We start from the raw sequence: 23911 nt of genomic DNA, 5'->3' as shown, positions 1-23911 counted from the left end.
TTGGAACACATTAATAAAAGGAAACACTGCCCTTCTGCAACCCCCAGGAACATCAACACAACCTTCGTTGGGTCCGCAACCCCTCATTTAGGAACCACTGCTCTAAGAAAATTGCTATTGAGTCTGCTTTTTCCCCAGAGTTCCCGGAATCTCTTACAGAGATAAGCAAAACATTAACAGTCAATGACAACAATGATTAAACTCTAACAAAAGAATTAAATCCTATTATGTGTCACATATTCAGAGAAATACTGCCTCTCAATCTGAGTCAAAGAGGAAGCCAGCGTGGAGGCTTGTGTCAGCCTCTGCAGGTCAGTGCTTCTCAGAGCGCTGGCTTGGCTTCCTCTCATGCCTTATGGCAAACTTTGCAACCCTCCTGGGCTGGCGCAAGGGACTAGCATCGGTGCAAGGGTGCCTCTGGATTGTGCCCTTATTTATATAAAGGCACTACAATATTACCCATTTTATTTTCAGCCCCTTTCTGAGTAATTCTCAGTATGGAGTTCTGTTTCTGAACTATATGTGCAACCCTATGATTTATCTCCTTGTTAATCAGCTTCTGTACAAACACCTGTACTGCATATGTGAAGTTTGGAGGTTCTGCCTCAATGATTATCACTTTACATTCAGTTATGTTGGGGCTCATTTCACGTTTTGTTGTTTGTTCACTCAGTCTGGAGAGATCCTTTTGGCACCCTCTGCAGTCTGCTTGTATTTTCACCATCCTGAATAATTTGGTGTCATCTGCAAACTTGGCTGCTTCATTATTCACCTCTGACTTCCATTCATTTATGAACAAGAAAAATAGCACCTTTCCCACGTCAGATCCTTTGTGAACTGTACTACTTACAGTACTTCCTTTTACTCTGGGAAGTGTTCATTTATTTCTCCCTACCCTCTGCATTTCACTTTTTTAACAAGTTAATGATTCATAAGAGACTGCATTCTCTTATCTCACAAAATGCAGTCACATACCATGGTGGCATCAAGTCTAATATATTAAAAATAAAATACTGAAATGAATGGGGACCCACCTGAAATTGGCTCACAACCCTCCTAGCGGGTCCCGACCCATAGTTTGAGAAACACTGCTCTACATAGGTTAGGGCAAAACGTCAGGAATTATCTAGATTTTATGAATGAGGCCTTGAAACCTGAATATGAGTTTCTCAGTAGGTAAAGTACTATCAGTTTGAGCCCTGATCATTAGTGCATTGAGAGACATAACTCATAATCTCTCTCTTTCTTTCTGGCAATGCACAGCTTAATTATGAATGGAGACAGGGCAGTACCTGAGTGTGCGTAAGCTCCAAGCAGATCAATAGAGAAAAGTGGACCGATGGAACACTCTGATGGGTCTGATGAGTTGTTTTCTATAAGCATTGCCAAGAAGAGTGCTTCTGATAATTCATTTTGAGATGGGTTTGAAATGCAGATTAACATTAACTTGACTTCTAGTCTTCATTCCAGAAATTCTCTTTCCTAAGATTTTGACAAGTGATGCTGAAAACAGCTGTACACTCATGCCCAGTGTTCATAAACTGAATCACATTGATAAGAATGTAACTTTCTGTTTTAAAATCACTCCTTCCCACTTTTTAGACTGCAAGCACCGGAAAAGCAGAAGCACCAGAAAATAAAAGACCTTCTGGAGCACCATTTGTGAAAGGTCTTCAACCCTCAGGGCGGTGGCTGCTGTAATTTGTGGCATTCCAGGAGCCACAGAGTGCTCCAGGTGCTGGGTTCTATTTAAAAGATGCATGGAATAATTTTTTGCATTTGCACAGAGATTTGTTGTTGAATTGTAGCAGCCCAATCTTATGCATGCCTATTCAGAAGGAAGTCCTATTATAGTCCACAGGGCTTACTGCCTGGTAAGTGTGGATAGGATTATCTCACAAATAAGCACAATTTACTCAGGAATTTTAGATGAGAGATTTGAACAAAAGCCTTTTGGAAGTTCAAATGTCTATCATAACTGAATTCACCTGGAGAGTTACTTTAGGCATGCCCAAGAAGTTGTGTTTCACAATGGACATTTTTTATTCTGATTTTAAAACCTTCCTGCATTTCTACAGTAGTCTGAAATACCATGTGAGGGGCCCTGTTCAACCAACATGAGACCAAATATCACCTGGGTGCACAGAACTAGTAGGACACAGTTCTTTGGACTATGGCCAATGATTTAAAATGCAATCAGTCCAGACCTTCACTTTTATTTTACAAGTTCTCAGTATACGATTTATATTTGCATATCAAGCACCAGGGCATTTATACTGCTGTATAAAAATTAGATGCTTTCAATATTTGATTTACAATTTTATTTTTATGAAATTATTATGTAAATAGCCACAATTAAAAGGAGCATGGCAACAGACCTTTTTGGATCAATTGTAGAAGCCGCTGTGAAACTTAATCGAAAATAAAGATTATTAAACTGTGAAATGTAGAGTTCAACCTAGCGAGACCTACCTTAATAGAATAAATTATAGATCTGACTCTCATAGAGGTATATTTAATAGTAAATTACATTCCAAATTATGCAATCAACCTCTACAATGATTACATTTTATTACCTGCTTTTATTTAAAGCATGTTAACATTCACAAGAGTTAATATGTAGGTTAAGTAATCCAGATTGTTGGTACCCCCAATAGAAATACAATCTAAATTTAACTGTCATCAATAATTGTAACAATTATTTTTCCATGTTTCCATCTTGCAGTTCTTCTTGACATGTGTACCAATGACAGAAAAACTTCTAGGACAACAAATCAGCACCCACATTTAAATTTACGACAAACAGGTTGCAACCTGTTGCAACCAAAATATTTTCAAAGCAGCCTGACATATATTTAGGGTTCAATAAACAATAGTCCTGCCCTGCATTAACAAGATGCCCTTTAGTGCCAGCAACGGAACTCCTGCAGCCCTCAACATACCTAGACACCAGGATACTAGATGGATCCAGGAGTCATGCATCAATCATTACTAGAGCTATCAACAAACCTGTGGGTAGGAATGGAATGAGAAAGCTCCTTACTCAGAATGGCAAAACTAGGTAACCAACATCACCTTTGCTAATGATATGCCAATTGCAGATTCAAACTGGAAAGCAAAGAAAGGATCCCTAGTTCCCATGACCAATGCAATTAAAAATGAGGAGACATCTCTCTTGCACTGCTCAAGGAGCATTCACTCTAAAAAATGAAATATGGCTGGGGTAACTAGAGAGAACTCTGCCAAGTAATGTTAAAGATTGTAGGTTTAAAATTAAATGAGAATTTAAATAGTCTACCCAAATTAACTGGGCTTCTGTAGTAAGTATCCCCTGGGGGCTGGGGATAAGAATAGGCCCTCAGTTTGGCTGTACTTGTCGTAAGAGGCGTACGGTTTGGCTGTACTTGTCATAAGAGGCGACTAAACAGCCACCGGGTAGATGGGACTTGTCAGCCTGGGAAGGCAGCTCATCGGAGAGAAGGAAAACTCTGATCCCAAACCTCCACTGCCTTGTGGCTACATCCAGTTATGGAAAAGGCTTCAGGAGTCAACCTCGAGGCAAAATCTGGAGCTGGAGTCCCTGAGGCAGTTCATGGCTGAATACAGTCACGTTCTGGCAACTCCTGCAACGCTGCTGGAACCAACCATATTGGCCTCTGCCTTTCCATTGGACCATTTCAGCGACGTGGAGAGGGGGGATTTGCTGCATGGGTAACAGCCTATCCTCCATACCTACTTTACCCAGGCTTCGCGCACTGGAGAGGACACTCTGTTCCAGAACCACCATTCAGAGCATGACACCATAGTCTTCCAAGACTGAAGGATGCCAACATCATGTAGTAAGTAAAGTCTTACCACTACAGGAATTGACTTGTTCAATAGCCCAAAAGAACAAATTTTGCCCATGTATAGCAAATCTCAAGAGCATCAAAATAACAAGCAACATACTCAGAAATGTAGGCAGTGAAATTTAACAGAGTGTAGCATCTATCATCGGTAGGGCTGACAAAACTTTTATGTCTGTACAGCATCAATTCTTGCAGTGGCTACACAAATTGCGATCATTAAATGTCAGTTTCTTAGATTTAGATGTAATTGTTCTAATGATACAGATTCCTAGATGACACTCTAAAATGACACTATCAGGACCCACCCAGTTTTACGAGACTAAAAACAAAGTTTCATTTTACTAGCTGCTCAATCCTCCGTTTTTATCCTTTTTACTACAGTGGGGGGAGAGGGACCACCTTCTGGATCATTTTTTGAGCTCCACGTTCACGGATCAAGACCATTTTTGTGGACTTGCATTCCCCTTCGCCTGGCCTGCCATAAGAGCCAAGGCACGCTTGCCTACTCGCAAGTAAATGCATGTGGCTCAGTTTCCCTTCCCATAAATCTCAATATATATTTTCTGTCGGCAATGAGCATGTCAGTTTCGCGACCCACCAAAAATGAGGTTGTGACCTAGTGGTTGGTTCCGATCCATAGTTTGGGAAACACTGACTAGAGCAGGGGTGTCTACACCCTGGCCCAGGGGCCTCTTGCAGCTCTCAGGGACTCCCAATCCGGCCCAAGGACGCCCCCAATCTCTAATGAGCCTCTGGCCCCCCAGAGACTTGCTGGAGCCTGTGCTGACCCAATGTAACTGCTCTCAGTGTGAGGTGACTGTTTGACCTCTTGCGCAAGCTGTGGGACAAGGGCTCCCTCCACTGCTTGCAGTTTCACATCTGTGAAGCAGCAATAGCAGCAAACAAAAGGCCGGTCTTGCTTTGTGCAAGGCCTTTAGCTATTGCAAGTCCTTTATTCATTCATGTAAGTTCGGTCACGGGTTGATCCCCAGTCCTGACATGTAATTTACTGGCTGCATAGTGGCAGGCCTGAAGCCTTGGCCAGAGTCAGCCAGCACAGCACCCTGGGAACTTGGAGCTGATGCAACATCGGGTGATGTGCATCAGGTGACAGTATGTGAGTGTGTGTGCGTGTGACAGCACCTGCATAGTCAGCATGACTGTGCAGTACTTCCAGCACTCTGATTGGTTGCAAGAAGTATAAGTTCCAGCAGGGGCAAGCAAAGTTGTGGGAGATGCAGAGTTGTGTTGAGCCAGAGGCTATGTCCGTTTGTATTGAGAATCGTGTACTGTATGTACTATCTGGACTGTAAATATTTGTATATAGTAAAGAAGGAGAGTGGTGGAGAACTTCTGCCTTTGAGTCCTTCTTTCTCGCCGGGAGCAGAGAGCACTCCGACCTTGGGAGATAGGCACAATAACAACTGGGCAGCTATCTGCGTGCCACGCCGTCGGCGGAGCTCCAGCAGCAGATATCGGAGTCCCAGCGGCCTGAGCACAGCAGCTCGCAACAAGTTCCATCTCTAATATATTCATTTATGTAAATTTATTCAAATTTTAAATGTAAATTAATTCTTTTTTTTCATGGCCCCCAACACAGTGTCAGAGAGATGATGTGGTCCTCCTGCCAGAAAGTTTGGACACCCGTGCTGTAGAGTATGGGATAATTGTAACATCATCTAAGTGAGACATGATCCAAAATTAATTGTGGATACTGATTTTATACCATTAGATTTGTTTGAATGACTATTTACTTTAGTATTAAACATTACATGATATTGCAACTGAAGTTTTTAAAAAATTTTTTTAGCCTTTTTATGATTGTTTTTTTAATCAGTATTGTATTGTATTGGCAACCTTCAGTCTCGAAAGACTATGGTATCGCGCTCTGAAAGGTGGTTCTGGCACAGCGTCTAGTGTGGCTGAAAAGGCCAATCCGGGAGTGACAATCCCTTCCACACCGGGAGCAAGTGCAGTCTGTCCCTGGTCTGTCTCCCTGGCTATGGGCCTTCCTTCTTTGCCTCAGACTGTTGGCAAAGTGTCTCTTCAAACTGGGAAAGGCCATGCTGCACAGCCTGCCTCCAAGCAGGCCGCTCAGTTTTTTAATCAAGTATTTTATAAAATGTTCATATTTTATATGCTATTTTAGTTTTTGTTTTTAGTCACCCAATTAAAATTTGCACGCTCAAAACACTGATTAGGCCTTTCCAATAAACTATTTTGGTGCTTTGACAGTCTTTTGTTGTCTGTTTTCTGTAATGGTACTGTTGTCTCATTTCCTGACCTAAAGAATGTGAACTGTACTTGAGGAGAGTAACATCTAGAACAGGGGTGCTCACACTTATTTGGCTCGAGAGCTACTTTGAAACCCAGCAAGGCCCGGAGATCTACCAGAGTTTTTTTACAATGTTCGCGCCATCATAACATATAACATTTATGTGTACAATGTATGTTGGTGTACCTTGCATAACCGCATGAGCCAATATTGCACAACACAACATAATTAACTATAAACATTTTTTGTAATTACTTGAGTTTACTTTGATGACTTGCACTGAAGTGAATCAGCCAAGGATGCATAGCCCGGACAGTAGCTGCTGACAGCCAGCTTCAAGCACACTTCCAAATGTTCATCAGTCATGGTGGAACTGATGAACTTGGACTTAAAGGTCTTCATGTAGAAAAAGGCTGACTCACATAAATAAGTGGAGCCCTTCCTGCCTCAGGTGCTCTTATATCCCTGAGGGCCCTATTGCCTTCAAGTGGTTGCAGCTGTGCAGCATACTCTGCTGGATGCCCAGGCCTTACCCTTAAAGGGGCCACTGCTGACACCACATCTACCTCCCCACCAGATCTTCCTCGATTCCAATACAAGTGGGGGGGGGGAGCAGATCTCTATACAGACCAGTGCAAAAACAGGGGAAAGGTGTGGGGGAGGGAAGATCTCTATACAGACATCACAGCAAGACCAGTGCAAAACCCCTTGCACACAGAACCAACAGATGGAAGTTTGGGAGGGGGCAGATCTCTATACAGACCAGTGCAAAAACAAGGGAAAGGTGTGAGGAAGGGAAGATCTCTATATAGGCATCACAGCAAGACCAGTGCAAAACCCCTTGCACACAGAACCAACAGATGGAAGTTGGGGGGGGGGCATATCTCCATACAGACCAGTGCAAAAACAGGGGAAAGGTGTGGGGGAGGGAAGATCTCTGTATAGACATCACAGCTAGACCAGAGCAAAACCCCTTGCACACAGAACCAACAGATGGAAGTGGGGGGGGGCAGATCTCCATACATACCAGTGCAAAAACAGGGGAAAGGTGTGGGGGAGGGAAGATCTCTGTATAGACATCACAGCAAGACCAGTGCAAAACCCCTTGCACACAGAACCAACAGATGGAAGTGGAGGGGGGCAGATCTCCATACATACCAGTGCAAAAACAGGGGAAAGGTAAGTCATCCCCAGGAGAGTCAACGGGGCTCACTCCCAGGGATGCATGGACGGGAGAGAAGCCTGCCAGCGGCTCCTCTCCAGGACTACTCACGAGTCAGCCCCAGTAGACTACTCACTCCAGGACTACTCACTCCCAGGGCGGGGCTCACTCCCAGGGTGGGGCTCACTCCCAAGAACGCGTTTTGCCTGGCGATCGACTGGTAGATCAGGATCGACTTATTGGGCACCCCTGATCTATAACTATGTAGCATCGAATTGCAGCACAGGACTAAATACAATGGGATGAATCAGGAGATGGAAGCAGGACTTGTGTGGATTCCAGTGAATAGACAATGGTTGAGACAGATTATTTTCTGCAGGGAGGAAAAGGGGGGGGGGATTTTATGCTAACAATACCATGAACCCAAATTTCTAGCCCAGGTCCTCAGGCCAACTTTCATGCAGAGAGAAAGTACAGGCAAGACAGATTATCACTCTGCTGTCATTGGTAAATGCTTACTACTCTTACCCAGAAGCTATTGTTTACTTAATAAAATAACCTTGATTTAAGTTTACCAAATGACAAAGCACTCTCTTGTTTAAATTAAATAAGAGTACTTTAAAAGCAGTCAGGTAATGTTGAAAAATGAAGCATACACAAAAGTCATTCTTCTCACTGAAAATATTTAATATTAAGAGGATCTCTCAAACATAAAGACAGTAGCACTAATGCATGTCAAGCAAAGTTCACATCTGAAACACTGAAAATGTCCCATCTGAATAAAAAGCCGAGAGGCTCTGGGTTGATATGACTTTCTTGGTTCTTTACCCTTACCCTGGAAATAAAGTGAATGTTTTTTTTTTTTTTTCCTACATGACAGTTTTACTTGCAGGCAAGCTACTGGCAATACAACAGGTTTACTGAAGGCTTGTGTTTTATCATTTGTGCATCCCTGCCAGACCCAGGAAATGGACAAATGAGCAACAATGAAACGCATCTATCACAGCTCTTTTTTAAAATCTGAAAAAAATTTCTTTGTTTTATCCAAAGTAGGTGCTTTTTCCAAACAATTAATAATGTTTTCAGCTTCACTTATGAATTATTGTAACACCAGAGACTCATTTAAAATCTGATTTGAGGTCTGACTGAAACATGCATTTTACAATCACATTCAGTGCTTTTGACCTCTCTTGGGTGCATGCAGGTCTGAACCAGTGCATTAGTCCATTTCTGATAATGAACCATCCAGGCTCTCATCTCAGGGACCTGGTCTTTCCCAAATAAGAATAAGGTTATATCATCCCACAGATGTGAAATCTAAATAATGGTGTTTGCATTATCAAGAGGCATTTAGCACAATCAGCAAATCTGGGATGTATCACTTTTGGAACAACTGACAAAATTACTATTGCTATTTTAGGAGGAAATAATTTACTGAGGAAGCTAAGAGTATTAGGTAGGGACTAATTTCATGCTTCCAGCGAAACAAAACAATGGTCAGAAAAAAATTGCATCAACAGGGCTACTTTGTCCAACCAAGGCCAACAGTTGTCCAAAAGGCAACAGTTAAAATTGCTGTCTGATGTACTCCCCCTACAATCTGAGATATTTATGAGGTGTTGCATTTCTAATTAAGAGGTGAAATTAATTATTAGTGGAAAGTCACATCTCAAAAAGTCAATCAATTTCATACATATATATTTCCTGTAAATTCAATGGGATTTTACTGGGGTGCAAGTTCTGCATTGTTACCAAAGTTATCTTAAATTTTAAAAAATAATTTCTTTTGAGAATACCACAGTACTTCCAGTACTTAACTTGCCAAATCAGACGATCCACATGCTGAAATGAATATCTCACTTACATCACAATCTAATCTACCCTGCTTGTCATAATAAAGAAGTGACATTTATTAAATCTTATGGGACAAGTGCATAATTCTGTCAATCATAGATAGCCAGGGAGGAACCAGGGCGGGAGGAGGATGGGACTGGTGGAGCCCTGCTCCACTGTATCCTCTCCTCCGTGTTGGGCTGCAAAGTCCAACACAGAGATCTCAAGTCTGTGCAGGCAAAATAGCCGGTGTAGATTCGAGAAGCCCCACTGCAGGGCTTGGGGCTTTCCCGGGGTGGGGGGAGTCCTCTTCCTCCTAGGAGATCTCCGGCAGCCCCACAGTGCTACTAGATGCATTGGTGCCGCATTTGGGTGCTGTTGCACTTGGTGGCACTGTGCAGTTAGGATTGGGCTGTTAATGTGCATGGAAGGAAATGGTTCCAGATCACAAAAACACAGAGGCAAGCCACTCACTATATGGCAAAGCAAAAAAACCACTCGGAAATCACTTCTGATTTGCTACTTCTGTAAGGGGTTTCTGATCACTTATTTTTAGTATTGTAGGACTTGGGGAGCCCTGTGGAGGGCTCTGCTGGGCTCTTCACACCTGTACAGCCTGCAGTGTCCCCCTGTAAGCAACCCCCTCACTGGCCCATTAGTAGCACGATCCTGGGGATCACATCCTTGCCTTCCCTCTTCTCCTGCTCCTTAAGGGGCCGGAGGCTGAGGATCTCAGGTTGGGGCATTGAGACATTCTAATCTGAGAACCTCAGGTCTACGCCAATGGTTCCTAAACTGTGAGCTGGGGCTCCCTGGGGAGATGCAAAAACCAGCCAGGGGAGCTACAGAACCCTTGTGAAAAACCTGCCGCCCTATACAACGTATATCAGGGCTTCTCAAACTGGGGGCATCATGACACCCCAGCCAGAGGGCCCTAGACTCTGCCTCCTTAAGGGGCAGGGGCAGGGGCAGCAGCAACACGATCCCCAGGATCACGTCGCTCGTGGGGTGCAGGGACTGGCATTTACTTACTAGTCCCTGCAGCAGCCTCCAGGGGTGTGGGGAGCCCTGCCCGACCATCTGCAATGCTCCCCAGCCTTCTAAAAGTGAAAGCGCAGCAATCGCGCTCCACTCCCGGTTCTGTGGAGGTGGAGTGCGATTGCTGTACTTTCAGATGGTCACACAGGGCTCCCCACACCCCTGGGAGGTTGCTGCAGGGACTGGTAAGTAAATGGCAGTTCCTGCGCCCCCCCCTTAGTGACGCGATCCTAGGAAATGAGTTGCTGCCTCCCCCCCCCTCCCCGGCCCCTGCAAGAACTTACTGTGGTTCAAACTTTCCTAGAGAGTTGGAGAATCGCTGACATACAAGATTGTAGCCCTACTGGGGAGCTGCAGCCAATGGCCCAGTAGGTCAAGGGAGCCACCAGCAGAAAAAGTTTAGGAACCTCTGGTCTATGCAGACAAACAGTATAAACACTGCGTAGTTATACTGAGGGGAGGGCGGGCATAGGGCATTGCAGCACACTCACACTGCTACCAATAACAGCTAGTGCCTGAAGAGGTCTTATTACTGTTTATGCCACTGGTTTTCACAAGTGTTATTATTGCTGTATATGTGCTACCTTATTGTATTGTTCTTTTGCCTACTGAATTGTTGTAATTTTATTGTCTTTATATTTTAAGGTTGTAGTAAACTGCCCTGAGCACCCATTGGAGGGTGAAATGCAGAACTCTTTTAAATAAGTAAATAAAGAAAATCCACAAGAAATGAGGGCTCTACAGCATCACCTCCTGAGAGTCTAAGGAGGTTAGAAGAATACAAGTATCATAATTTATCAAAGGCAAGTGCTTGCTTCAGGCAGCTAGTGTACAGTGGCCCTGCAATTAACCTACAGTAGCTATACTGAAACAAGGAAATCAAGTAGATGTAGTACAGCATGGAACTTTATATTGAAAAGCATACCCATTTCAATATTCTGCAAATTGAACTTACACAAAATTTCCATTTCAACCTAATGTAGTTCAAAATGTCTGTCTGGAGCTGGAAGAAACATCTAGCAGCAGTCAACATTAGTATTTGGAAGTACTGTAGCTAATGTAAAGAAATATTTTGCTTCCACCCCCAGCTGCTGTAGCATCCAGGGGTCTGAGTAAGAGGGAGATGGTGACATCAAGGGCAGACACATTCATTTCCTCACACTAAGTATGCAGTCATCTATGGGAAATCTCTGAATGGTCAGCAAGGCCAGATTTATAGTTACTTTGGGCCACTGGATTAACAGAATTAATTGACATTATGTAGTCTGGATAACCCAATAGTAAATTTTAATAATTATATTAAAAAGGAACGCTGTGTAGCATGGTCCTATATATGTTTACTCAGTTCTATATACATTAACGCCATCTTAAGTTAGATCAGCTGAGTTTTATCCTGTTTGACTTTCAACTGATCTTTGCCTTGAACAAGTTTATCCTAGATTTAGATAGTTTTAACTTTCACTGCTGAATTTAAAACTGCTTTAGCTTCGTCTGCTTTTTCTATGGATTTCTGGTTTAATGTTTTATTCTTTATACTGTAGATTGCTTTGGGAAAAATAGACATTTTAAAAACTGGTATAGAAATAAATTATTGGGGTATATGATTTAAGTCTTAATTTACCTTCTGTAACTGCAAACATTTGTCCATTGCTGAGCAATTTAAACTCATGAAGCCATGGCAGCTATACTGTCAACAATAGGTCCACATAACCACCTATTATTTGGATGGATTCAGTGGAATTTTGGGTCATTTAAAAAAAACCAAATTAGTAGAATAGTACATTTCCAGATGTGATAGCAAATACTCTGGAATTACAGAAGTTAATTCTTTATGCAGATAATCAGTAATTAACACTTACTGGCTGGATAATCAATTACTATGACATTTATTTTATTAGTACTTATGGTGCGTGATCATTTCTGACAAGCCAAAGGCTGTCCCAAATGCTAAAGCAATTATTAACACTGTTAAGAACTACGTATTTCTTGGTCATGTAAACTCCCTTGGCATGAATTCAAACAACATTTGTTACACCAATAATCAGGCAAAGCTGTTATTTTCAAGCTTTCCACCACCAAAGTATTCTCTTCACTGATTCATCTGCTGAGAAATCCCTGAACATGTACCCCAGAAACCTGGCTTGCTGCACAAACCAAGCTTCTGCAGAGTAACAGCCCAAACACCCTGAGCTGCCCAGGGTGCACTGCTGCAGCGGCACCAAAAATGACTGTCACCATATCCTGCATGCCCAAGGCAGCCACCACCGGCACCTCAGGAGAAGGGGACTTTCATCTCCTTCCCCCAGGTAAGCACAGTAGCCCCGCAAAGGGGCTACTCAATTCACCGCCAACCCAAAGGTTGGTAGTGAATCAAGAGCCTCCATGTAAGGTGGCAAGCCCTAAACAGAGACTTTGGATCCAGTGGAGCAAAGCCCCACCAGTCCCACCTCCCTCCCTCCCCCAGCACGCCTCCCCTCGCCTCTCCTTCTCTGACACACCTCCTCCCCATCCTCCGCCTGCCTCCCCCCTCCCCGGAACACCTCCTACCCACATGACCCCGCTTACCTCTCCGCTGCTCAGCAGTCCATGAGACTGCTGAGCAGCAGAGGTTGGGCACCCGCCTGGCGATAGCCCAGCGCCAACCAGAACTAGGCCACCACTGGCCTCACCAGGTGGTATGACCCACAAACGTTCCTTGTGACAGGATTGGGCTATAAGGCCACTAGTAAGACCATTTGGACCTCATCAGCCTAGAACACAAGCTCTTCTCAGCTATATGTCTTAGGGGAAGATTAATAATGCTGAACTACCTGCATTTCAGGAGAGCACACTCGCCCCCTCCCATTAGTGATTTTCTTAATCAAAGAACCCCTATGAACTTCTGAAGAAACTAGGGCTTCTGGGAACAATTTTCAACTACTGATATAAAGCATACTAGAAACATTATAGTGTGTACATGAAGACAGATAAGGCATAAAATAAAACAGCAACATGCAAAATAGTACTGATTATTATTTTTAAAAGCCAGCAAGTTTTTAAAGTTTTCTCTAATTCTTCTGTAGGCTGAACAGTAAGATAAACAAAACTCTTTAACTTTGCATTTACTTAGTCCTACTAAAGGCACTATCCTTTTTCGGGTTTTATTTCTAATGGATCAACACAGTTACCTACTAATTTTTTTAAAGAAAATACCACATTTCACTTTCCAAGAGAGGTATCATAAAACTGAAAGAAGGCGATCTTCTGTTAACCAAAGACAGGACTTAACTTTTGGGAGTTAACTCCCAAAAATTAAATTAGTCCTCTAAACATCAGGTATTAATACACAATTTGGCTACTACTGCCTCTTAATACACCATTTAACATTCATCTCCATTAATGGTACCTTTTTTAAAAAAATTACCATGTTTCTCTTTACTTCTCTTTCCTTGCAAGGGATCTTTGTATTCTGATAAGTGCTGAAGACAGGTCACAGCAGACGCAAAATAAATTATACATTAAAAATAGCAAAAAGACATTTGTTTCATTATTAGAGCACCCATTGGCGCAAAAACAATATCTGCATCTCATGGGGTAAAGGATAAGCAAATTAGCATATAACCTCCTGAACTCCATTTTAAGACTGATATAAACTACAGACTTTGCGGCAAGATGGTTTCCTGGTTTTATTTAATACACTGCCTAAAGAAGAGAATGCAAAAGTTTGCCAACAACCCTGGGATATTTTAGTTACTCCTTATAATGCTGTACTTTGGTTTCTGGCTTTTTTCACTCCAACTGATTTTTGTTTTTGTACGCATGTAATAGGTAAATATTGCTCATTCCAATTAAAACCTTACTGAGCCGAAAATGCTATATATAACCAATAACTAAGAGGAAGGAAAAAAATTATATAACAGCATGCCATTTATTTAGTGAGATTAGTAACTAAATTACATTTCTGTCAGAAAGTTAAATATTGGTTTAATAGAAAATTAGATTTTGCATTGAATTTTCTATCACATGGGTAGTATTGAGTGATGGTTTAATTTACTTTTAACAAGAGTTTAAAAGATGTTTCCTCATAGTTATAAATGAAAACTATTACATGAGGCTGATGTAAGAAGTTATATTTCCACTGTAATGGAAGGGAAATGTAGAAATTGTATAACCTACAATTTAGATACCATGCTATCAATTGGTACCATGTTTTTATTACCAACAGTTTCTCCCTAATGTCTACAAGATGTCTGTCATCACTAGAGATGAACGTGGAAGGAAAACATTTTTCTTCAACTAGCCTTCCTCAACTCTGCATGTAGAGCTGCACTATGATTATGACATGAGTGAAGTGCTTATTTTTTAAAATTAATAATTAATCTCTAAACAGAATGTATTGATGAGAAGCAAAATTCATTTCCTGTATAAGGCATTTATGGAAGTCCAATTTATTTTAATGGATCTGGACTGCAAAAAAGCTGCAGTCCAGTAAGCCAATCTTCATTCTGAAGAGGCTATGTGGAATGCTGCTGCTAGGATTTTTTACCTTCAAAGATCTGGTGTGCTCCCCCATTCTAATACACTGCTTTAAAACACACACACACACACACACACACACACACACACACACACACACACACACACACACACTTTGAAAGCTGTCTGTGAAATGATCCTGATGAAAGTGAGTTCCAAAATGGAAAGATAACATACATGCAAGCATATAAATTTGCGAACCCAGAGATAAGCTCTAGAATTCAATCCCTTAAGGATCTGACTACGGTATTGTTGGGTTTTCTTCTTCTTTAAACCACCACAAGCAAACAGGTCATTATGGGTAAAACAAAAGGATTCATATTTGTCAACCACCTCCAGAACACCATTTGAAACAAGATTTTAGAGATAGTTAACTTTTCCATACAAAAATCTAGGCTAAAGCAAATTGAATTTCTTGATTTCACTGTAACCTTACTAACAAGCATAATTTCACTGAATGCTAGAATTGACTTTGACTCCTTTAAAACCAACAGTTTAAATGTAAATATTTCCTTCTACACCTGTGCCTTTCTGAACAAAAACCACAAAATTTAAATTAGCAAAACACTAGCCATTGGTGACCTTGCAGTGTGGTTGGTAAGTGGTTTCTAAGTGCAATTTATTTATTTATTTATTTTATTCATACATACATGCAATTCTTGATCATGGTTCAGTGAGCCACAGCAGATTCAGCAGTGCTTCAAGTATGGTTAACTTTCCCAGCAGCAGTCTCCTATTGCTTGCCATTTTTTTCCTGTTTAGAAAATGCCAGTTAGAATGTGTCATCTCCTGGCACATTCTAAAGAAGAAAAGATGGTGACCAGCAGAGTCAGTAACAGGGAACACTAATGGTGCTTCAGGAACTGCTGCAGTTGCCATTGCTTGCTGAGATGTGGCAAAAAAAATGTTTAAAATAATTTTAAAGTACTACACAGAACACTATCTATACCACAACAGCAACACTGAAACTCCCCACACAGTGATGCAGCAGCACCAATGTGGTGTCTACTGCATCCTGCACAGGAATTCTGGCCTCTGGAAGTCTCCTTGGGGTAAGGGGGTATGGGGTAAGCCTTTGCTGGCCTGGTGGTTCTACTTAGACCTGTGCCAGTGATGACTGGTGCAAGCCTACATGAACCCATAGATCAAGTCTGGGAAGGAATTTGGATTTGGTGGATGCTGCTGCCACCACCAAAACCACCCCCTTTCCACTACAGAACCACTCTCCTCCACACCTCATCCTGCACACCTGCTGCCTCTCTCTTCCCTTGTTCATACTTACCTGGGCAAAGAATGCTTGCTGGTGTGTGGAGCAGGCTGCTCGCCATTTGCGGTAATGGCCAGCCCATGCATTCTGGCATGTCACCTTTTGTGACAACTGGAAAGTGCCTAGCACTGCAGAACTCTTGTTCCAGCAGCACTAGGCTTGGTTTGTGAAACTGCCATGAGTCTCAGAGGTGCAGCAAAAAACCAAAAAGTTTTTTTAAAGAAAAAAATAACTGCTGTTGCCAGCCACCAGGGTAAGCACCCCACTCTAAGCAGGTAACCAAGGAACTCTGCAAGTGAACAGGTCTGGAGAACTTAACAAGGCTGCCCCAAGACTGGTTAGTCCTTTGACAATCAGGACAGCCTTCTTCTGAAAAGGGATTACATTATGAGATCAAATACAACTTGCAAAGTTTTAAAGTTTTTAATCTAAGGCTCGTAGCCAACTTATTTTTTGCTCCAAGTGTGGAGCTGTTTTTTATAAACAGGCATTTGGCAACACCTGGTATTTCTCACAGCCTCATAAAGATATTATCCGTTTTCTCAAGAGTTTCATCCACCTTGATTGACCAACATAAGGCTGCAGCAGATAAGTTATTCAAGCAGTCTCTCTTGAAAGGACACCAAATGACTCAACCTCAGGAAAACACAAAGTAGGTTTTCTAATTCTATAATTTTTAACAAAAAAGGGAAAGTAGGCCATACAATATACACAAACATGTTGAGTAAGAAGAACCAGGTTCAAAGAAATTTTAAAAAAGAGAACATCCTAAGTTTTACTCTCTCTCTTATGGAAAACAGAGAAAAGGTATTAAAATGCTGCTGTAGAACTGGACTTTGCATTATCATAATATATTTGTTTACTGATAGTATAAAGCAAGCAGTATACTTTTAAAAAGACATTATGTCGATACTTTATTTTGCTACTCCTACTAGGAAGCATTTATGATACTACTCAACTACTTTTGAGTTGGTTGAGAAAAACAGGATTTTATTAGTATTTCAAAATTTCATGCAAGGTAGGAGCTTTGATGCAAAAGTTGTTTTGGAGGGAGGAAGGGTCCAAAAATAAACCTTCCACTTGCATGGTTTGTAGCTATTGGTAATTGCTATTTTTCTGATCTGATGTTGATCCCACACCCATATTTTTTCCCAATTTGAAAAGTATCCTTGATTGTATAATCCCAGCCAATCATGGAGCATACAGGCTACAATCCTAACCTCACTTTCCTGGGAGTGAGTCCCATTGAACACAATAGGACTTACTCCTGAGCAGACCCATTTAGGATTGTGCCCATAGTGAATCACCATAAAGCCAGTCAGATTTGGCTATGTTATGTCATCACTGTGAAGTGATGAAGCCTATTGCCCTTACTCTACTTGATGAGGAAGAGAGAATTCATCCTTTATCTTCATGGCCCGGGCTACTTAGTCAACGTTCAGTGTCTTGTCACAGTGGACTAATAGTACTGCACAGCAAGGCTTTCACCTTAATCTGGCTCTAGTTGTGCATAGGACAAAAGGAGGGAAGGAACCATGTATACCACTCTGAGCTCCTTGGAAACTAGCTGTGCATTTTTATATGTGCGATTTAAACAACAGAAGTAATTTATTATGCCAGAATCAATCATAGCAGGAGGCAGAGCACCACTTCAGTTACATCAAAAATATGTTCTAAAGATCATAACACAACAGTTGACGTATGCGTGCATGCAGCAGGAACTATTCAGATATAGTACCTCTTCTCACTCCAAAAGTGCAATGTTTTAAGAATAAGGGGTGTATCCTAGCCTTACACTCCATGAACAAAAGCTCCTTCCACTTACAGGAGGAGAGCTGCACTCACAAAAGGAGTCCTTTCATCCACTGAAAAGTCCTTTCCAAAAGAACAGCAAGTGCTGTTAGAATAGAACCTATTTATTTAACAACATATCACCTTAAACATTTGGAAAAAGATCAGAAAAGGTTTGGAAAAACATTTGGAAAAGGTTAGAATAGAACCTATTTATTTAACAACATATCACCTTAAACATTTGGAAAAAGATCATTATTCCTAAAGTCTTATGAATGCACATACTACCATACTGGAAAAAACCTTCAGTCTACACAGTATCAAAAACAGATCCCTAAAAAACTATTCAAAAATTCTTTGAGCTAATAGAGAGTCCTTCATTCTGTAATGGTTCAATCTTGCCTAAGAGGGAAAAGACAAATATTATGGTTGAATCAGGTAAAATAAATTACATATTAAGCATTACTGACCTTAACAGATTGCAATCACTATAATCACTTTCTATGTAAATCTGATGACCTACTTTTACTTTCATTGTTAGACACTCTGGAAACTGAAAATCTTTTTTTAAAGAAAAGGTCTTACAGATATAATACAAAGCATGGCTACAACTAAGACATTAATACATTTACATTTCACTTTACAGGCTAAAAATATCCTCATTCCAATTTGTCATGGAGATGCCAATAATAACCTGCATCATTATGGAGTTCATTTTTAATTAACCTATCTTTTGTTTCTCAGTCTACAGAGTTGCTCTTTCATTCTTGAGCCAAAATTTAAGCTGCTGCCTTTGTTTTATTCTAACTGTATCTGATGCTACAGGTGCTCTCACAGTTCACTTCTTTTGGATATTCATATGACTAGGATTCTAGCAGCGGTAGCTGCTTCATAGTTCCGCAAACAGCACTCTGGCACTATGAGCTTCTGGAATGTGGTTGAAGAGGTCCCGCATGTGGCAGTGCGGAAAGAGACACCTGATGACACAAGTAGGTAAGCAGGGAGGATGGAACAGGATGGAATGGGAGGAGCTGAGAGTATGACGGATGTGAGAGTGGGTGGCACCCAGCACAGGTGACTTGCTCTGGATGCTGTCTGCTCCAGGAGCAGCCAGCACACAACCTTTGTCTCCTTGGCCTTGCTCCTGCTAAAGAGAAGGTGCATGTCTGAGGAGACCTATTGACAGTTGGGAGGCTTACAGGTGGGTAAAGAAAAATATTTTCCTTTTCTCTTCCTAAGCCTCCTGATCTGCCCTCCCTCCCAGTGCACAGCAGAGCCCATTTTGGCACAGAAAGAGATAGAATTGGGCCCTTAATAACCTTAAGAGCCTCTATTAAGATGGACAACCCCCCTCAATGCTTCCATGACTTCTTAATATACTCCCAAATCCTGCATCACCGTCTCACTATCGGGCATATCATACCTCAGTATAGGTTCAGCCTCATTATTTGCAAGGGTTCTGTTCCCAGAACTTGGGTGAAAGGAAAAAAAAAAATCACACTAAAGCGAATCAATTTAAAAAACAAAGTCTCTTTGTTCCGTGATTTAAAAACAGCCTTGCTGACCTTTGTGATGTTAAGGCAGAGTCATTAGGCAGACAATCCATCAATCAGTCTCTCTCCAGGGGAGCCAGCAACCCCTCCCTTCACCCAGAGCAAAGTGATCTTTCTTTGTGAAGCCTGGAGAGAGAATGGTTGATGGATTGTTTGCCTAATGACTGTCTTAACTCTGTTTCCTTTAATTTAAAGGTGAAAAATCTGGATATTTAGGTTACACGCATAATCACTTGCATGACTGTCTTTCTACAATAGTAAGAAAAGCAGTTTTTAAAACTGTGATTTTAAAGGGATGCATTTTTCCCCCTTCTCCAGGGATCAGTACATTCCCTCTCATTTGCAGTGGCCATTCCTACTGAGTCAAATCCTCAACAGTATAAAAAAAATCCATGTATAACAAGGTTGTGATTGTACTATACTTGAAAATCTGAGTCACCTGTAAGCCTTGTTATCAGGATGCCCCAAAGATCATTCTCTGGATTCAGTTAACTAATTCTGGTCAGTTACCTTGGGGGAAAAGAGATTCTTGGCAGTTAAACTCACTGTATATGTAGCAGGAATCTTCACCTAAGCAATGAACAGTAAGAATGAGGAGATAACCATCAGCAGTATCCAACAAGACATTTTCTGATCTAATCTCAGTACATAGTGTACCATTCCTCCAAGGAAAGAGTTCAAGACATAAATACACTGCAGGATAATATCCTGGAATTGAAATTTGGTTTTATACAGTATTTTAATCAATTTCCCAATAATGATTAGCCTTTCATGTCATTAAGGCTACTAATTGGTACCCACTTACTTGAAAGTAAATCCCATTGAACTGACTGGGTCTTATGTCTGAGTAAATATGCATAGAATGTGACTACATGAGAAAAATAAGGAAAAAAGGAAAGACTCAGTTCATCAGAGACCTTCAAACAAATATTTCAAGACAGAAATGCATTTGTTTGTTTTGATAATAAAACCATTTAAAATATTTTTCACACTTACAAAATGTTTGAATTCACAGTTTGTTCCACAATGAGTGCTCAAAAAGATTAAACATTTCTTTGATCTACAAATAATTACAGAGTGTTTCAACACCTGGGGAAAATCAAGACAAATTTAGACTGCAAAACTGATTTTGCTTGTCTTAAATAATTGAAAACTTGTTTTTAAAAGCTCTAGATTATATATGAACTTCTTTTAGTTCCAAGTATATATGTATACCTTAAAAATTATAATGTAGTAGCTATATTTCACCCATTGTCTGTTGGACAAGTACAGAGTCAGGTGCTTAAGGAGTCCTTTCTGTCTACTGCAAATTCCTACATATCTTGTTTTTATTTTCTAATATTTTGTCAAGATGAGTTCTTATATATATATGACATAATCGCATACACCTTTGTGATAAGTTAAGTACTGTAATTGGTTGAGTAAGAAGTTGAGAATAAAATTGGGGTGTTTTGCCAAATTTCCAGGCCAAGCTCCACCTAGAGAACCTATACCCACTTTAAGCTAATTAGTTCCCCTGTATTCCCCAACAATGGCCCTAGTTCTGCACAGCTGGACCCTACCACCAGGGTAGCTTCAACCTGCAGAGATCCTCCTTCCTCTCCTCTCCTGCTAGCAGCTTCTCCAACTACCACAGCAACAACTTGGTTCTCAGCAGGTTTTGGGAGTGGCAGCCACAAACCAATCTCCACTGTCTCTGTTCCACCAATCCTCAGAAGTCCATTCACTCATCTGTCCATTAGTCAGTTATTCCATTGGTCAATCAGCAGGTCCAATAGTCTGTTAGTTCCTCAGTCCATTAATCCATCAGTTTAATTCTCTCTTCTCCAAGCTCCTTCCTTCTACACCCACCTGTTTAGGTGCTGCTTTTATCCCTTAATGACCTGGTTGCCTCTAGTGGCTGCAGCTATGTAACAGACCCACTGCTAGTTAGAACCCTGAGGTTAACCCTATGCTTGCCTGCCAGAGCAAGGGGCTACTGTTGACACCACACCCTATCTCCTAGAGGGATCTTGCACATTTCAATTACAAGGAGTAAAGAAGAAAGAAAAGTTTCCTGTTTCAAGTTTACACAAACTTGACCCAGTTTTACACACACCTGTATTAGAATTAATACAGCAACCTCTTCCCTAATGATTACAGATCCAGGTACAGTATATGTGTAAAGATATCCACCCATTTTGCTCTCCCTGAAGGCTTATTTATATAACACATAAGCAACACCTGACCCCTTGGGAGGAGTGCTGCTTGCACATTATGTAAACACAGCAGGAGAAAGAGTGTTTAATTTATAAAGGAAGAAAAAAGATGGGGGTTTCCCTAACGCTTATATGCATTGATTACTCCATTAATTATAATAGGGCCAGGCAGAACTACATGCTTTCACTGCTGGAACTTACAGGGAAGCAATTGTAAATAGGGAGCATTTCGTGCATGGGTGGAAACTCCTGCGTATGGTACAGATCACTTGGTGAGGGCCTGTGCTTCTAAGCTCACGTTCACTCATTTAATATTTATGTAACAATGAAAATTTAAGATAATGTTTCCAGTAAATACCTGCCTGATATATAAACAGGATAAAATAAATAAGGTAATAAAAACAATATATTAAAATTAGGTGAAAACTGTAAGCATTTGATATGTTTTTAATTTGTGTGTGTTGTGGCTTTCAAATTTTATACTATGTGAAGAAGCACTTTCTGGATACATTTTATCATTTCTACCCTCAATCCAGCAAAAGAGTTGGAATTCAACTTTGCAGGACTTGTTTTAATTGGAAAGTCACCATTTTCAGTAAGAAAAAATGCTATTTGTGTACATACATTTATATGAATCACAGCTTTTTACTGAAGTCATATTTATGCAAATCTGAATGAGAAACTATAAAAAAAATCAAGGAAAATCCAAGAAGCTGATGTAGAGAAGAGTGCATGGACTTAACATAAATTCTCTGTTTTGAAACTGGACTTACGTAAGCAATGTTTTTCTGGCACAAAAATTTAGGCTTTTAATAATTCTTGGCTCCTATAGAAAGACTCTTGTATCATACTGTGAAAGATGCCAGCAAAAGAATCTGGAGTGATAGATAAAAGTACTTTGCATATGGATTCTCAAAGAACTTTAAACATAGAGGAACCAAGCCAAAAGAGGTTAAGTGGCTTTCAAAAGAACACTGCAGGCTACCAATACATACAAAACATGCATTTGCCACATGGTTACTATAAGAAATATGTATAGAAAGTAAGAATACATGTTCACTTACTTCCAAATTTCTTTACCTCCCCCCCCCCCAAAAATCTGTTTCTTAAAGTATGTTTGGTTGGATCATGCCAAAAAGTGAAAATTACTTCCATTAACAGAGTCAAACATGTGCTTAATTCCCACAGTGAAAAGCAATGGGATGTAAATCTGACCATATTGTACCCTTTAGCTACCAAGCTATAACACCAATGGCCAGGAAATGGATCCAGACTCACTCAAAATCAGACAACCTGTATGCAAACACAAATGCACTGAATAACTTTTCTACTGACTGTAATTACAGGTACTACTTTAGGCATACTTTACTGTGCACTACATTTGGTCCTACATTGGAGCAGATATGACTTTATCCTTGTGTACTAACTAAACCAAGGAACAGACAATCCAAAACACTGAAAGAGAAATTTGAAATGCAGTAAAAAAGAAATGGCGACATCTAGGGAGGTCCTAAGTCTCCTTGGCAAACAATCTACATTCTCTTTCCATCTTAAAATTTCCAAGAACTGTGTCCAAATTCAGTTGCTGTTTTTCAAGGTAGTTCACAATGACACAAATCTATTCCAATTCCCAAAACCAAACACCAGCTATGGTTTTTACTGCATGCTGTCTAACCCTGGCCTACATAATACAGAAAAAAAAAACAAGTTTAGGAATTACAGCCCAACAAACAAAAACAAATTTCAACAAATTCATTTACACTTAAGAGTCCTGACTTGAATCTATAGTATTCTGACTTGAATCTATACAGGGGCAGGGCGGGGAGAACACGAAGCCAATGCTAACAGACTAATATTAAATAATTTAAAGAAAGTAAAAAAAAAATGAAGCACTTAAACTTATGGTCTTAGCCATAAATCAATTCACCAATTATAATGAAGCATACTAAAGCAAAAAATATTTTCAATTATTATTTTACATTTCTTTAATGGCACTAAAGTAAGTAACAACTGGGTTTATGTGCAAAACATACAACATAATGGAAACCATTGCACTGCTGTCAATTTTGAAATTTGTTGGAGTTGCTTACCTGTTCTTTGACTGATGCCAGAATGGCAGATGTGGTCTCTGTTTCAGATCCATCTCCATTGGATGTATTTAGCACAGGGCTAAGAGAACTTGCCTTGTCAGAAGACGATGGCTGATCTGGAACAGGCATAGCTCCTATAATGGAAAAAACAAAAGATACACACCTGGTTTAGTCAAGAATTTAAAGAGCTAATTGACCTAGTGTCACAGAAATGAACATGTTGAGCCTTGCACAATAAAGGTGCTACTTTGAATCTTTGCTTAGATGATGGCCATTTCTTTGTTGTATCTTTCCCAGTGTTTTTCACCCCTTTCCACTATGTTATGGTCTTCACAACAATC

At 40.7% G+C, this 23911-nt stretch overlaps 1 protein-coding gene across 1 annotated transcript in view; it reads right to left on the bottom strand.

Moving 5' to 3' along the window:
- Window positions 1–23696, bottom strand: part of CTNND2 (catenin delta 2) — a 575776-nt gene extending 552080 nt beyond the window's left edge. Inside the window, exon 1 of the mRNA XM_066622958.1 lies at window positions 23571–23696. The gene's annotated coding sequence lies outside the window, so the exon portion shown is untranslated. The remainder of the gene's footprint in view (window positions 1–23570) is intronic.
- Window positions 23697–23911: the final 215 nt, after the last annotated feature.

This window comes from Tiliqua scincoides, chromosome 4 (assembly GCF_035046505.1).
Source record: "Tiliqua scincoides isolate rTilSci1 chromosome 4, rTilSci1.hap2, whole genome shotgun sequence".
Classification (NCBI taxonomy): domain Eukaryota; kingdom Metazoa; phylum Chordata; class Lepidosauria; order Squamata; family Scincidae; genus Tiliqua; species Tiliqua scincoides.
Note: the sequence above shows the minus strand (reverse complement) of the source record. Positions and strands in the feature narration are given on the sequence as shown.